Source organism: Cupressus sempervirens, chromosome 7, assembly GCF_028749045.1.
Source record: "Cupressus sempervirens isolate cs-2001-9-10 chromosome 7, ASM2874904v1, whole genome shotgun sequence".
Classification (NCBI taxonomy): Eukaryota; Viridiplantae; Streptophyta; class Pinopsida; order Cupressales; family Cupressaceae; genus Cupressus; species Cupressus sempervirens.
In genome coordinates, this window is record NC_143124.1 from 592,968,364 (window position 1) to 592,981,820 (window position 13,457).

Consider the following 13,457-nt stretch of genomic DNA (forward strand, 5'->3'; position numbering starts at 1 on the left):
AATTTCTAAACCAGATTATAACAAAGCATTATCAACAACAATATCTCGACAAATCAATAACCAGATAATTTATGTGCTTTTTCATGACTATGTTTGACTCATATAATTGTGATCTCTCTAGCACTATGATGTCATTTAATATGTCTTGCTAAAACTTGTAAATTTTGTTCCTTTTTCCATGTCATATAATATGTCTTGTCTTGTAGCTTATATGTTTTGAAATTGTTGTTAGACCTTGTAGCTTGTATGATTTGATTGCTGGAGAGCTTCTACAGCTAAGCAAGAAGATCGTTGCACGAGTTATATAGCTGTGCGCTTGGGTATGAAAGTTGCGTATTTTTTAATCTAATGTATATTTTAACTAGACTTTTAGCTTATATGTTTTGAAATTTTTGTTAGGCCTTGTAGCTTGTATGATTTGATTGTTGGAGAGCTTCTATAGCTAAGCAAGAAGGCCGTTGCACGTGTTATATAGCCATGCGCTCGGGTATGAAAATTGCATATTTTTTAATCTAATGTATATTTTAACTAGACTTTTAGCTTATATGTTTTGAAATTGCTGTTAGGCCTTGTAGCTTGTATGATTTGATTGCTGGAGAGCTTCTACAGCTAAGCAAGAAGGTCGTTGCACAAGTTATATATCCACGTGATCGGGTATGAAAATTGCATATTTTTTAGTGGCTTAATGTTGTAAGGTCTCTTGAAATAAGACCTTCAGGGCAGTTGGTCAAAGTTTTACAAATAATCTTATCCAGAAATTTGCCTAGAGCAATTGACCGAATGTTATAAAAGGTGATTGGATTAAATGTCTTAGGAATAAAGTCAAAGAACGTATTTTTAAAATATTAAAGTATTTAGCTAGGTCTAAGAAGATTTGTTTACTTTTGACAGTTTTGCTTAGTTTGTGAAAGTTATAGACCGAAGTTTCATAGCCCAATTTTTGCTTCTACAAAGAACGATCATGTCAAATAATATAAGTGAAGAACAAAATAGGGAGACAATCGCTAGATTTTGGTCTAACTTGAAAAGAAAAGGTGATGGAAAATGTTATTGTCATTGCAAAATTTGTAAGGGCTTAAATCATAGAAGACTGCTAATCAAAACAACTAAGAGACATTGTAGGGAGAATGGTCACATTGAAGGGGGGCATGACTATCATCCACTGGTAATTCGTTCATTATATCATTTTGACAATTTATATACATATGAAATCACTTGATGATGAGTTGATGATCATGGTTTATTAATGTTAATCAATTTTATATAGGTTGATCTCCCCAAGGAAGTACATGATACGAACCACAACAATCCGAAGAATATAGTTTTCGAAGTGGAGGAACATGGAGGTGCAAATATTCAAGGTGAAGATAATGATCCCATGGAAGATGATGATCATGCACCAGAAAACACAATTGAAGATGATGGTATAAATACATTGATTCATGACACATTTAGTCCAAGCGTATCTGATCATGATGATGATGATAGCCTCGATGTACCTCTACTTGAGAAGGCATACGAGCCCCTATATAAAGACTCTCAAACAACTCTTCTCTCTGCTATATTGTTGTTGTTGAACTTGAAGTTTATGAGTGGTTTATCCAACATAACAATGTCACGTATGTTAAGGTATGTCATATATGTCTTTATAGTTAACAAAGGGTGAATAATGTACCACTAATATTGTTTATCTTAACAACTTATATTTTTTCCTGTAGATTGATAGGCAAGTTTCTGTTACCATCATCAAATATTCTACCTCGCTCATATCGAGAATTATCTGCTATTATGAAAAGTATTGGAATGGAGTATCAAGAAATACATGCTTGTCCCAATGATCATATTATATATTATAAAGAACATGAATTTGCAACACAATGCCCTGTATGTCATACGAGTAGATATCGAACAAATTGACTAACAAAAAAGGTGCCTCAAAAGGTTCTTCGTTACATTCCCATTATTCCACAGATGCGACAATTATTCAGGTGTAGTAGCTTGGCTCAATTTATGGATTATCATGCACCCAATAGAAGTTGAGATGACATTATTCGAATCCCTGCGGATGGTTCGGTATTTATGCACATAGAGGAAAAGTGGCAACACTTCAAAGAAGAACCTTGTAATCTCAGGATTTCATTGGCAACAGATGGTGTCAATCCATTTGGAGAGATGAGATCTGTTTACTTGGTGTGGCCTATTTTTGTTATCAACAATAACATTCCTCCGTGGATGCCAATAAAGAGGGAGCACATTATGTTGGCAATGATTGTTCCAAGTATCTTATCATTCGATAGTTATTAATTTACATGTACTTACAAATCTTGCAGTAAAACAGTCACAATAATTATGTAATGTTACTGTTCATTCAAGTAGGTAAATATCAAGTTAAAGATATGAATTTATATATTGAGCCTCTTATCGACGAGTTGGTGGAGTTATGGAATGGTGTCACTATGTATGATGTGTCTAGATTAATAGGACAAAGACAATTTCAATTCCATGCAATACTTGCATGGACAATACATGATGCCCCATGGCTAACACATTTTTGTGGTATGTTATAGTGAATTCAAGTTGCGCACGATAATTCTAATTATAAAAATCAACATATTTAATAATCTAATTATATCATTATCTTGTAGGTCTTCAAACAAAGGGAAAATTTGCATGTCCAGTTTGTGGTCCAAAAATGAAATCTTGTCATTCAAAAAGTTTAGGAAAGCAGGTGTTTGATGAGTGTAGACACTTCCTCCATAGGAATCATAAGTATCGAAGTACGAAAAAACATCTTTTCAATGGGAAAGAAGAGACTACATCAAAGCCATGAAGAATGACACCTCACCTATGGAAGTTGGAATGTAATAGAATTAATCGTCGAGGTAATGTCATTCCACATAATGGTTTATGTTTTTAATTTATATATTTCTATTGTGATTTTTGTTTACTAATTGTGTAATTGATGATCGTGAAGGTCGTCAAAGTAGTACTGACAACCTTCCAAAGGGACTAAAAAGCTATCCTAGACAATTTAGTAGGTTTCCCTACTACAAGCACTTACAAATTGTGCATTTGTTTGATTCTATGCATATTGGAAAGAATATAACAGAGACATTGTGGAAAATATTGGATGGAAGGCATGACAAAGAAAAAATTGTCAAAATTTGTAATGACATTCATGAATCCAATCATGCATTGAAGAATTTCATTCACTCAAATAGCAACAGAGATTAGATTAATATAAGTGCCCTTCCTTGGTTATTAACAGAGTAGAAAAGTGATGCCATAAAAGAAGTCATACAAAAAATTTGATTTCCCACAAGATTTTCTACGAACATAAACAATCTCATATAAAAAAAAAGTGAATTTGGGCTAGGGCTCAAAATGCATGATTGGCATACTTTCATCAAGGTAAGTTATGTTCTTCTATATTTACAATATTTTTATAAACTACGTGTATTGTTCATTATGTTATGTTAGAAAATAATGAAATGATTGGTTTATAATTACTGTAGTACGCGCTTCCTCTATCTCTCCAGAGCCCTTCAACAATAACATCAAATAAGTGATATACGATCTTGGAAAATACATGAGGTAAGCAGTAATATCTGTTCAATTTGTTGTATATATTTATTATATTCGTGATTTTTTTTTCTTGCTATGTAATCTATTGTATATTATTTTGTAAAGTCTCATATCTATATATTTTTTGTGACTTGAATCTCTTAATGTAGGTGGTTTTCATCTAAAGAAATCCATAAAGAAGATATAAACTATTGGAAGAGAAGAATTCCTCATTTACTGTGTGAAATGAAAAAGTGTCTACCTCCAACTTTTTTCAATGCACAGGAACACTACCTCATACACCTAGTTGAGGAGATTGAATTGTTTGGACCTGTACACACTAGGTCAATGTGGATGGTTGAGAGGCACTTGAAATCTTTGAAGGCTTTGGTTTGACAAAGAGCACATCCTGAGGGTTCTATGGTAGAGGGATATATGGTATACTAGACTATGGTGTACATTACTAAATATCTTCCTAAGTTTACATCAAATATCTGTGTAGATCGCATTTGGGATCTCGAGCCTTTTTAAAAATTAGAAGGGGAGTACTTGATGGGGAAAGGTACATTGAGGAAAGTGAGAGGTAATAACTTATAAGATGTTATTGTAATAAATTATTTCTTAATTTTCAAAATAAATCAGTTGTAAGTTGTCTATTTTTTTTTGTACAGGTGCTCGAGAGTGGGATGCACTACATTTGTATATTGCAAACAATCTTGATTGGATGACAGTATGGATTGAATGATGTCAACATTCTAGTCGAACATTAACATGGGAAGGTGTATCTTCATTGGTTAAAGAAGCTCATCGTAATGGAGATTCTAATGTTATGCAAAGGGAAATAGATTTAGCACGTGGTTTAAGAGATTTCTAGGTACGTACAAATTTATTAATCACCCGTATGTTTATCAACTCATGATACAATAATTTTGACATGTTTCACATATTATTGTAGGTTAAACACCACAAGGCTATGTTCTGTAATGGTCAAAAAATTTGCGTCAAAGTGTTGGATGACACGAAGAAAACTTGTGATTCAGGAATAACTGCAGTCTTTCAAGTGACTAATATTTCATCTAGAAATGACTTACATCCTTGAGAGTCTGAAAATTGATACTATGGCATTTTGGATGATATACTAGAGTGTGAATTTAGTTCCTTCAAATTAGTACTCTTCGTTGTCAAATGGTACAGGCTAAAACTTAATCCAAATGATCCTGATAGAACTGTTATTGAACATGATAATGGATTTACAATGGTTAATAGAAGGTCGTTTGAGCCAGTTGGGGATAAGCCCTATGTTCTTCCAAGCCAATGTGAGCAGATATTTTACTCAGAGGTTCTACATAAATCAGGTTGGTCATTTGTTGTTAGACATGAACCGAGAGGAAGGCCAATAAAGTATAATGCGATGGAAGAAGAAGATATCGAAGAAGTAGAAGATGATGTAGATGCTGCTACTAATGATGATGATGAAGATGATGTTGATGTTGATGATGATGACAACGATGATGGTGAGGATGATGATGATGATGACGATAATGATGATGACGAGGAGGATGATGATGATGATGATGACGACGATGAGGATGATGATGATGACAACGATGATGATGATGATGATGATGATGATGATGACGAGGATGATGATGATGAAATTTAGAGGTATGCCATCAATCCTTAATCTATTTAATATTAATTTCTTGATAGAAATATATTTTTCTTATATGGTTACATAGTTCATTCATTATCTATTTAAAAGCTACAAGTTTCAACTAGAAATAGAATACTGCTAATCTAAATTAACTATTAATCTAAATTAATTAAATCAAACTATTTAAAACTCATATTGATGCGTGAATGTATTGAGCCTTATTTTCTTTCAGGTAAAAAGCATTTGTAAGTGTTTAGTTTAGAAAAGGGAATTCATTATATATCTATAAAAGGGAGTTGTACCTAGAATAAAATTCATAGGGAAAACATAATATAAGTGCTTAGCCCTTCACTAATTTAATGTTTTTAATTTTTATGTGATGTACCTTTTAATGTTTTTAATTTTTATGTGATGCTTATGATGGATGTGATTATGATTATGATGTGATTATGCTCATGATAATTGAATTACATTTGCAAGAAACTGAACCCCTTTCAGGAGCATCCCGCATAGTCTCATGGATCGACAGGTATAAGTCAATACTCCTTATAGTCAGTCTATTTAATACACTTATAAATAGTAAGATTGATGTCTTCTAAGATCTCTCCCATTTGCAGGTACCAGCGAATAGGTATTTGTTAGAAGTGTCTTCCTCGAGTGAGGGAAATATAGGAATAGAAGAGGAAAGTGAGACATGCAATTTATCTAGAATAGGGAGATTAACTAGAGGTCAAAGGACTAGAAGGAAATTCAATAAATGCATGAAATTTTTCCTTTCTCAAGGGGGGTCATGTTCTTATGATGATGAGATGGAAGGCGACATCGAGGTTCCCTTGAGGTACCAACATCTACAGAAATATTGGGTACCCAAGGAACTTCCTCCAATAAAAATTGATTTTTGTGTTAACGAGAGGATGTATCACATAGCACCATCATCATTACATGGTTTGGGCCTATTTTCTATGAATGGCATAAAGGTTTCTTACAACAAAGTTTTTGAATTGATGGAGTATGTTGGACCATGTTACGATTACAAAAGTTGGATGCATATTGTTCAATATAAAAAAAGTATGCATAGGTATGCCCTCTTAGCAAATTATATACAACAACAAGACAATAATCAAAGTAAAAGTGTGGCTATATACATTGATGGAAGGCCAAAAGCAACAGGGAATATTACAGTTTTTATAAATAATACACGTCTCGGGTCAACTATAAAGCAACCGAATTGTATATTTGAGGCGTGCAAGGGAAATTGTATATTCATCTGTGCGATAAAATCAATACGTTCAAGGGAAGAGCTTCTTATTGATTACAATTTGAACCACATAGATACAAACGAGGCTACTATCATGGGGGTGGTACATACTATTAAACTAACTTCTAATAAATGACTCCAACATACCATTTAGTTAATAAATTTTTGGCTAACACTTTTATACTTGATCTTTGACACAGGGGCACAATATGGAGCAACCACCCGGAGGGGATGCTGGCAATGTTCCCAGCTCATCTACACATGAGCAGGTAAAACTCATTGTAATTGTGCAGACTAGATAGAAGCAAAATGTTATTTTTGTAATGTTGTTTTCTTCATTGTTTTGGAGTAATTTTGCTAATACTAATACTATTGTTGTCACAGAGGGCCAGTGGTCGGAGGGAGGGAAAGGAACCTGCAGTCCCTCAGTAGCCCGTCCCTGAGGAGGACCCATTTTATATTGATTTAGCAGAGACTGATGACCCGATCAGTTCAATTAAAAAGTTGCTAAAGAAAATTGGTAGAGAAATTATACGTTTGGAAACCATTAAGCCTACTACTTAGGAAATAAAAAATAGGGCATCTGAATTGTTGCACACCTCTGAAACCTTAAAAGTAAGTATTAATGAAATTTTTAATTAAAAATAGGAGTTCAATAATGGTTTTTATGTTATGCTATTTTATGACATTAATTAAAATATGGATACATTGTCTTTATAGGGTTTTTTGCATGATTTCGAGCCCCATTCCCATGATGAGGGTGCCGCAAGTGGTTCAGGTAAATTGCATGTTCCATTCCCCACTTGTGTTTTCCATTGAATATATATAGGAATTATCATAATCATTGACAATACATGCAATTAAGACTAAATTTATGCATGTGTTCTATATTTATGCATGCTCTAACAATTGTATTCTTCAGCTTCATATCCTATGATGACGTCGCCTCCATCTAGGACAACCACAAATCTCTTTTCAACTACTGAGTCGACAACATGTAGCTTACAGGCATCGACTGTTGCACCATCGACTGGTACACAAATCCCTCTTTTTCTCTCTTTTGTTATGTGTTTAAGTGTTATGTGTTTACGATGTCATCTTTGAGTACATTATATATCAACTTACAGGCTCATTAAATATGTATGGTTAGCAATATTATATTGACGTGATGATCCTAATCCTTGTTCCAAAACATATTCTTAATTACTAGAATTTTTCCATCACACTGAAGAACGAGCCCTCAAGTGAGCAATAGGGACATCTGTGATGCTTTTAGAAGATGAAAGTTTTCCAAAAAACTTAAGGAAAAGCAAAAGAAACTAATAAAATGAGGTATCAGGTGCTTAGGACAACCTCTAGACTTGCAAAATGTTGTCCACATACAACAAGAATAGCTACAAAATGAACATGAGATGCCCAGCAATAAAAGTTCCTCAAACATAAAGGGATGATCGGCTTCCTTGAGGTTAGTTGTTGATTCGCATCAGATGCTCTTACATCAAACTCCCCAACTAGGTAAAGACTGGTGAGAATGGCTCACAAATGGAGTTACGTAGTAGGACCACTCTTTTAGACTATGTCAACCTATAGCAAAATCTATCATTGACATAGATAGAGGTAGTTCTACCTATTCTAGCACTTCGTCGGGATTCTCACCATCCACCTACATAGTTTGTTCTCTTCTTTTCTTCACTCTTGTTGACTTGTGCTCACCATAGTCTAACCTCCTCATCCAAAGAATTTTCTCTTCTTTTCCTCCACATAATCTCTCCTCTCCTCCCCTTCTTTGTGGAATCATATCCACTAAAAAATGACCACCTCCATGGATGCCCTATAACATTCTCAACTTTCTCTATATGTAATCAATTGAATCCCGCGAGAAAATCTGCCAACATCTTTCCCTACCTTCAACAAAGGTAAACCAAATTATTTATCAAAAAATTCATCAAAATTTGCACCATGTCCTTATGCTGCTCCATCATCCACAAGCTCTCCATATTTCACTACTGCAATCACATCTTCCTCATCTTCACTATCCCATCTGTCTTACACCTTCCAAGTTTATCCATCCACTCATGCTCTGAAAAAATATGCCCACAGATCTTCCTCTACCACTTCCTCAGTCTATGAGGCATTTCTTCTCCATCACATTCTTTGCCTTCAATTGTTTTTGCTACAGCTTCCCCTGCTTTTGTACCATTCAGGTGCTTGATCTCTCCCTCAAGTAACTTTCTCTTATCAATAGGTTCCTTGTCTAACACTGGACCTTCATTCTAATCTGCTTCATCTATGTCCTCCAAAGGAAATTCCTTCACTGATGCAAATCTATCCATTCTAATCTCCTCTTTCATCACTTTTGAGACCACTAGTGCTTCTCATCTCAACTTTTGCACTTCCCTCTGAATCGCACTCATCTATCTCTTCTTTCAATCTTTCTCCAACATAGGATTGTCAAAATCCATCTAATAAAAAATCCTCTCTTCTTTTTCTTTCTTTTCACCATCAATCACTTCAAGTCTTTCCAACTCTCACCTTTTTACCTTCTTTTTCAACTATTCTCACTTCTATCCTCTATAACCAATAGGATTCTAGAAGAGGTACCTCTCCAAGATCTCTTCCACTCACTTCCATTTAGTGGAAAAAATTTGCACACATCTTACCTAGCTTCATCTCTACTAGAGGATAGATAAATTATTTTGCACAACTTCTTTACTATTCACCCTTCTTGACACACAGATCCTAGTGCAAATTGCCTCCCTTTGACGAAGATGGCTACACACTTAGGAACATAAGCTCTAATACCATTTGATGGCAATGAAATCCACAATCACCAACAAAATCTAACCTTGTCTTCATGGCGACGAGAACTAAAACAAAATAAATTCATTTTCATAAAGCACATCTTCTGTGACAAAAACTAAAGTAATGTAGTAAATAACTTTCCCACACAAAGAACATTCCATAATCACTTCAAATGTCAGAATACAATATAGATACACAGAAACAATATATTTGCAGCAACAAGAAATTTTAAAAAATCAATAAATAGAATATATCAAATAATAATCTCCTTCACAATTCACTTGACTAAGATATGCAATTCAACCTTGCACAACTTTAACAAAAATATGAATATGTAGAGTCTCCTTCCATACAATTTGACAATTAATGGCTTAAAGAATACAAAATTCTCCACATAAACCTATGAATATTATCAATCAAATGTAGGCTTCTCTCATACCCTTATGCTACCTCCTTTCTTAATTCCTTGTATATTCTTTGCACGCAATCATCCCCCAAATCTAAGAATGGGAATCATTGAACAAGAAAGATCATAAGTTTTATTGAAAGTTTGAAGCTGCTACTTGATAAATTACTATTAGCAAGACATAGTAGAAAATAAGACTAAAAAATACATTAATTGTTGATTTTGTTTCACTGATGTTTACACAGCATAGCAATTTCAATACATAAGAAGTACATATTTCCATAGCAAGTCAATTTGTGATATTGTTATCAGGATTTAGCTGTGTAATTTTTTAAGTCAAATTCATTAATGTATGATGTCCCCATCCTTACCCTAGTGATAGAACAACAATAGAATACTTATGTGGTTAAGGGGTGGTAGATCTTGAGCACCAACAACTAGCTAGCTAGCTTAATATGAATTACCTAAAGAATTTGCATATCACATCTTGAGAAACAACGAGAAAGCAAGTCAACCATTTTCGAATTATTGATGTAACCTTGCAGACTTATTCATGTAACCTTGTAACCTTGTAAACTTGTAAACTTATGAAACTTTTTGCAATAGGAGTTGCAACATCATTCCTTGGATGTTCCTATGTTCCTAGTATGCAAATAATGAAGGATGTCGTATTGATCATCAGCGACGATGAAGGAATTCCATTAAAAGTAGCCAAAGTTCCAGGTACTTTAAAGTTATTATTCTATAGTGATATAATAGTAATTTAGTTTTTGATCACTATTCATCAACTAATGATCCCATGATTGTTTTGTAGGGAATGATGTTTTTTGGAAAAAACTTGGTGATGAGTGTTTGCGAATATTTGGGCCCACCGTGCATACCTGGTAGAACATCATATCCTAACTAACACCCCAAACCAGTATTTTGATTTCATATCATTGCTAGAATAGTTTTCTTTTTCATCCATTTCTTGGACTATATTAAAGGTAGCTTCACTTCATTTATGAGTCTAACATGTTTTTTTTTACTTAAAAGGTGGAATCTCCAAGACAAAAAGTTGAAGGATGATCTTATAGAGAGCATGAACCAACTCTTTGGACCTTGTGCATTTGAGAGAAATAAGCTCCTTGAAAAAGCTGCTTTATGTTTGAAGTATATTAGGGACCAGTATAGAAAAAATTTACGGGATAACCCTAGGTACGAGCATCCACCCTATGTTCTTGAGGCTGAGTGGCAGGCTCTAATTTTGGATGGAAAGTATAAAGCTGACAAGAAAAATATAATTACACCAGTAGAGAGTACATCGCCAAGGTATGTGATATTGTTGAGAATGCAATTATGTACTAATTAACCTCTATATTTATACTATCTAACATATTTCAAAATTTTCATAGATTGCCTGACACATCAAAGGCAACAAAGCAAAGACTAGAAAAGCATGGGACACACAAGCTCGGCTCTGGTGGTTTTTCGAAAATTCAAGCACGAGTTGTAAGTATTCCTGATCCTCAACTTTTGCAACTTTTGTATTTCCTTTTGATATTTTAACTACCCTCCATTGGTTGATGAAACAATGCAAGTAAAATTCACCATACCACGCAAAAATGCAGGGCTCAGAGTTCAAGAGATGCCTCATAGAAGAGGATAAGAGAATTGGCTTCCAAAGTGGCTATAGAGCCATGGCTGAATGGCTATGAGCTGAAATCAGTGTGGAAGGTTCTAATAATGATGCTACTGAGCCACAGGTAAATAAGCTAAATGAAATTTATTTCAAATTGAATACTTTACCAATTATTTGATGTTAAGTTCCAATATAAAGTGAGTATATCTGTTTTAAGCAAGCAATGATAACAATGAGTAGGATGTTGGAATGCAGCCTGACAATCCTTCTACACAATCTTTGAATGCTGAAGATTCACATGATGTGCATCCTAGTGGTGGAGGTATACATTTGCTATTAAAATTTTTATATGTAATTGCAATTGGTGTTTGGATTAACGTAACATTTTGTATAGAAGCTGTAGAGGATCGAGGGGTGGATGTTCATGAGCGTGTTGACGTTGAGTCCAGACAAAATGATGTGGTCAGATCAGGTAAAGAGCACCATAGTTATGTTATTTAAAATAATTAAATACTTGTAACAATTATAATAAATTATTTTTAATTTAACTTTTTTATTTTTTATTGTAGAGGACCCCCCTTTGCAACAGCATAGGAATTTGAGATCATCAAGAATAGAGAAAAGAACTTATGAGGGGGGAATTGATGATGACACTGATGCTCCTCTTAGAGCTTACATAGAAAAAAGAAATAGAAAGAAAAAAATGAAATGATTGTCATCTACATACCTTAATTTTTAATGACTGAATTTCATGTCTAAATGAATTTAATTATGTGCTAATGAATGTTCATGAATTATGTGTTAATGCAAAATATTGATGAATGTTGCATGCTTATGAATCTAATGTGTTAATGAATGTTATCATGTGATATTGATTGAATGTTACATTTTATTAATGGTTGAAAGAATGAATAAATGTTAGATGTTAACGGGGAATGTAGAGTGATGTTAGGGGGAGGGGGGTGGGGCCAAATGAGCTTCCACCTTCACGTGGTTGGCCCTACTTAGTAGAGAATATTAAACTATTCTCGAAACAAAGTGAAGCTCAATAAGATGTAAGTGAAGCTCAAATTGGCACAAATAGGGAGTCAATATGATGTAAGGGGTCATTTGAAGTCCTAGGGTGTCCTAGGAAGAGTTATGGGTGGATGGTAGTGTTTACATGATGTAATAGGCTATTAAATCCCCTAAATGATGTAAAATGCACTCAAAGTGCAAGATCTTGTAAAATTGCCAACATGTGCAACATAAGCAAACTTAGGCTTGAATGGGGTTAGTTAAGGTTATAGGTGTGTGAAGAGTGTTTTAAAAGGTCTTTTAGAGTCATTTAGGAATGACATTATAGTTGACATTATAGGAATGACAAGGATTGATGATCTTATTTTTACCTTTTTCTCTAACACACCTTACTTCCCATGTTATCATTCTTTATGATTCTCTAGCTTAAGGATCCTCATATTCTCGGAGATTCTTCTTATATGTGACTTAAATTGGTAGGTTTAAAAATATCTTCTAGGAGGTATATGAGGCCAGTTGGAAAGCTAAATATGACGCAGCAGGAATCTGGTTGGTTTTGTTTCTTGGCAAAACAATATGAAGATTGCAATGTTGATTATCTTGATTCTGTCGGGCACACAATAAATTCTTTCAATGAATGATTCATGAAAAAGTATGAGCATAGGTTTATTGATGACATGGTAGCCTATGATTTGAAGAGTGATGGTTCCTATGTTTGGGCATGCAAAAATTATGACGGTGATATGCAGAGTGATTTCCTTGCGCAGGGTTAGTGGTGCAAAATACTATTTTTCATTGAATCTAGCTTTGAATTGATCATTATATCTAATCTTACATATATCTATTGTTTTTGTAAGGAAGGAAACATGATTAGTTTCTTTAGAAGCAAACCTGATTGGATTTTTTATTTTCAGGATTTGGATCTCTTGGTCTCATGACATCTGTCCTGGTGAGATTGTAATCTACTTTACTATTATATATAACTTGGTTCAATTACCTATTTTTTTGGTGTATATGTTTTCTTACAGGTAAATCATTTTTAAAAAAGAGATTATTTAGTAGTGTTTATGTTATTTGTCAGTAAACATGCACACATTCATCATATTCTATACCCTCATTCTTATTCATACTTTAA

General features: G+C 34.0%; 1 pseudogene; it reads left to right on the forward strand.

Moving 5' to 3' along the window:
* The window catches only part of LOC149548141 (cytosolic isocitrate dehydrogenase [NADP]-like), a 122,849-nt pseudogene that overhangs the window by 108,177 nt on the left and 1,215 nt on the right, over window positions 1–13,457 (forward strand).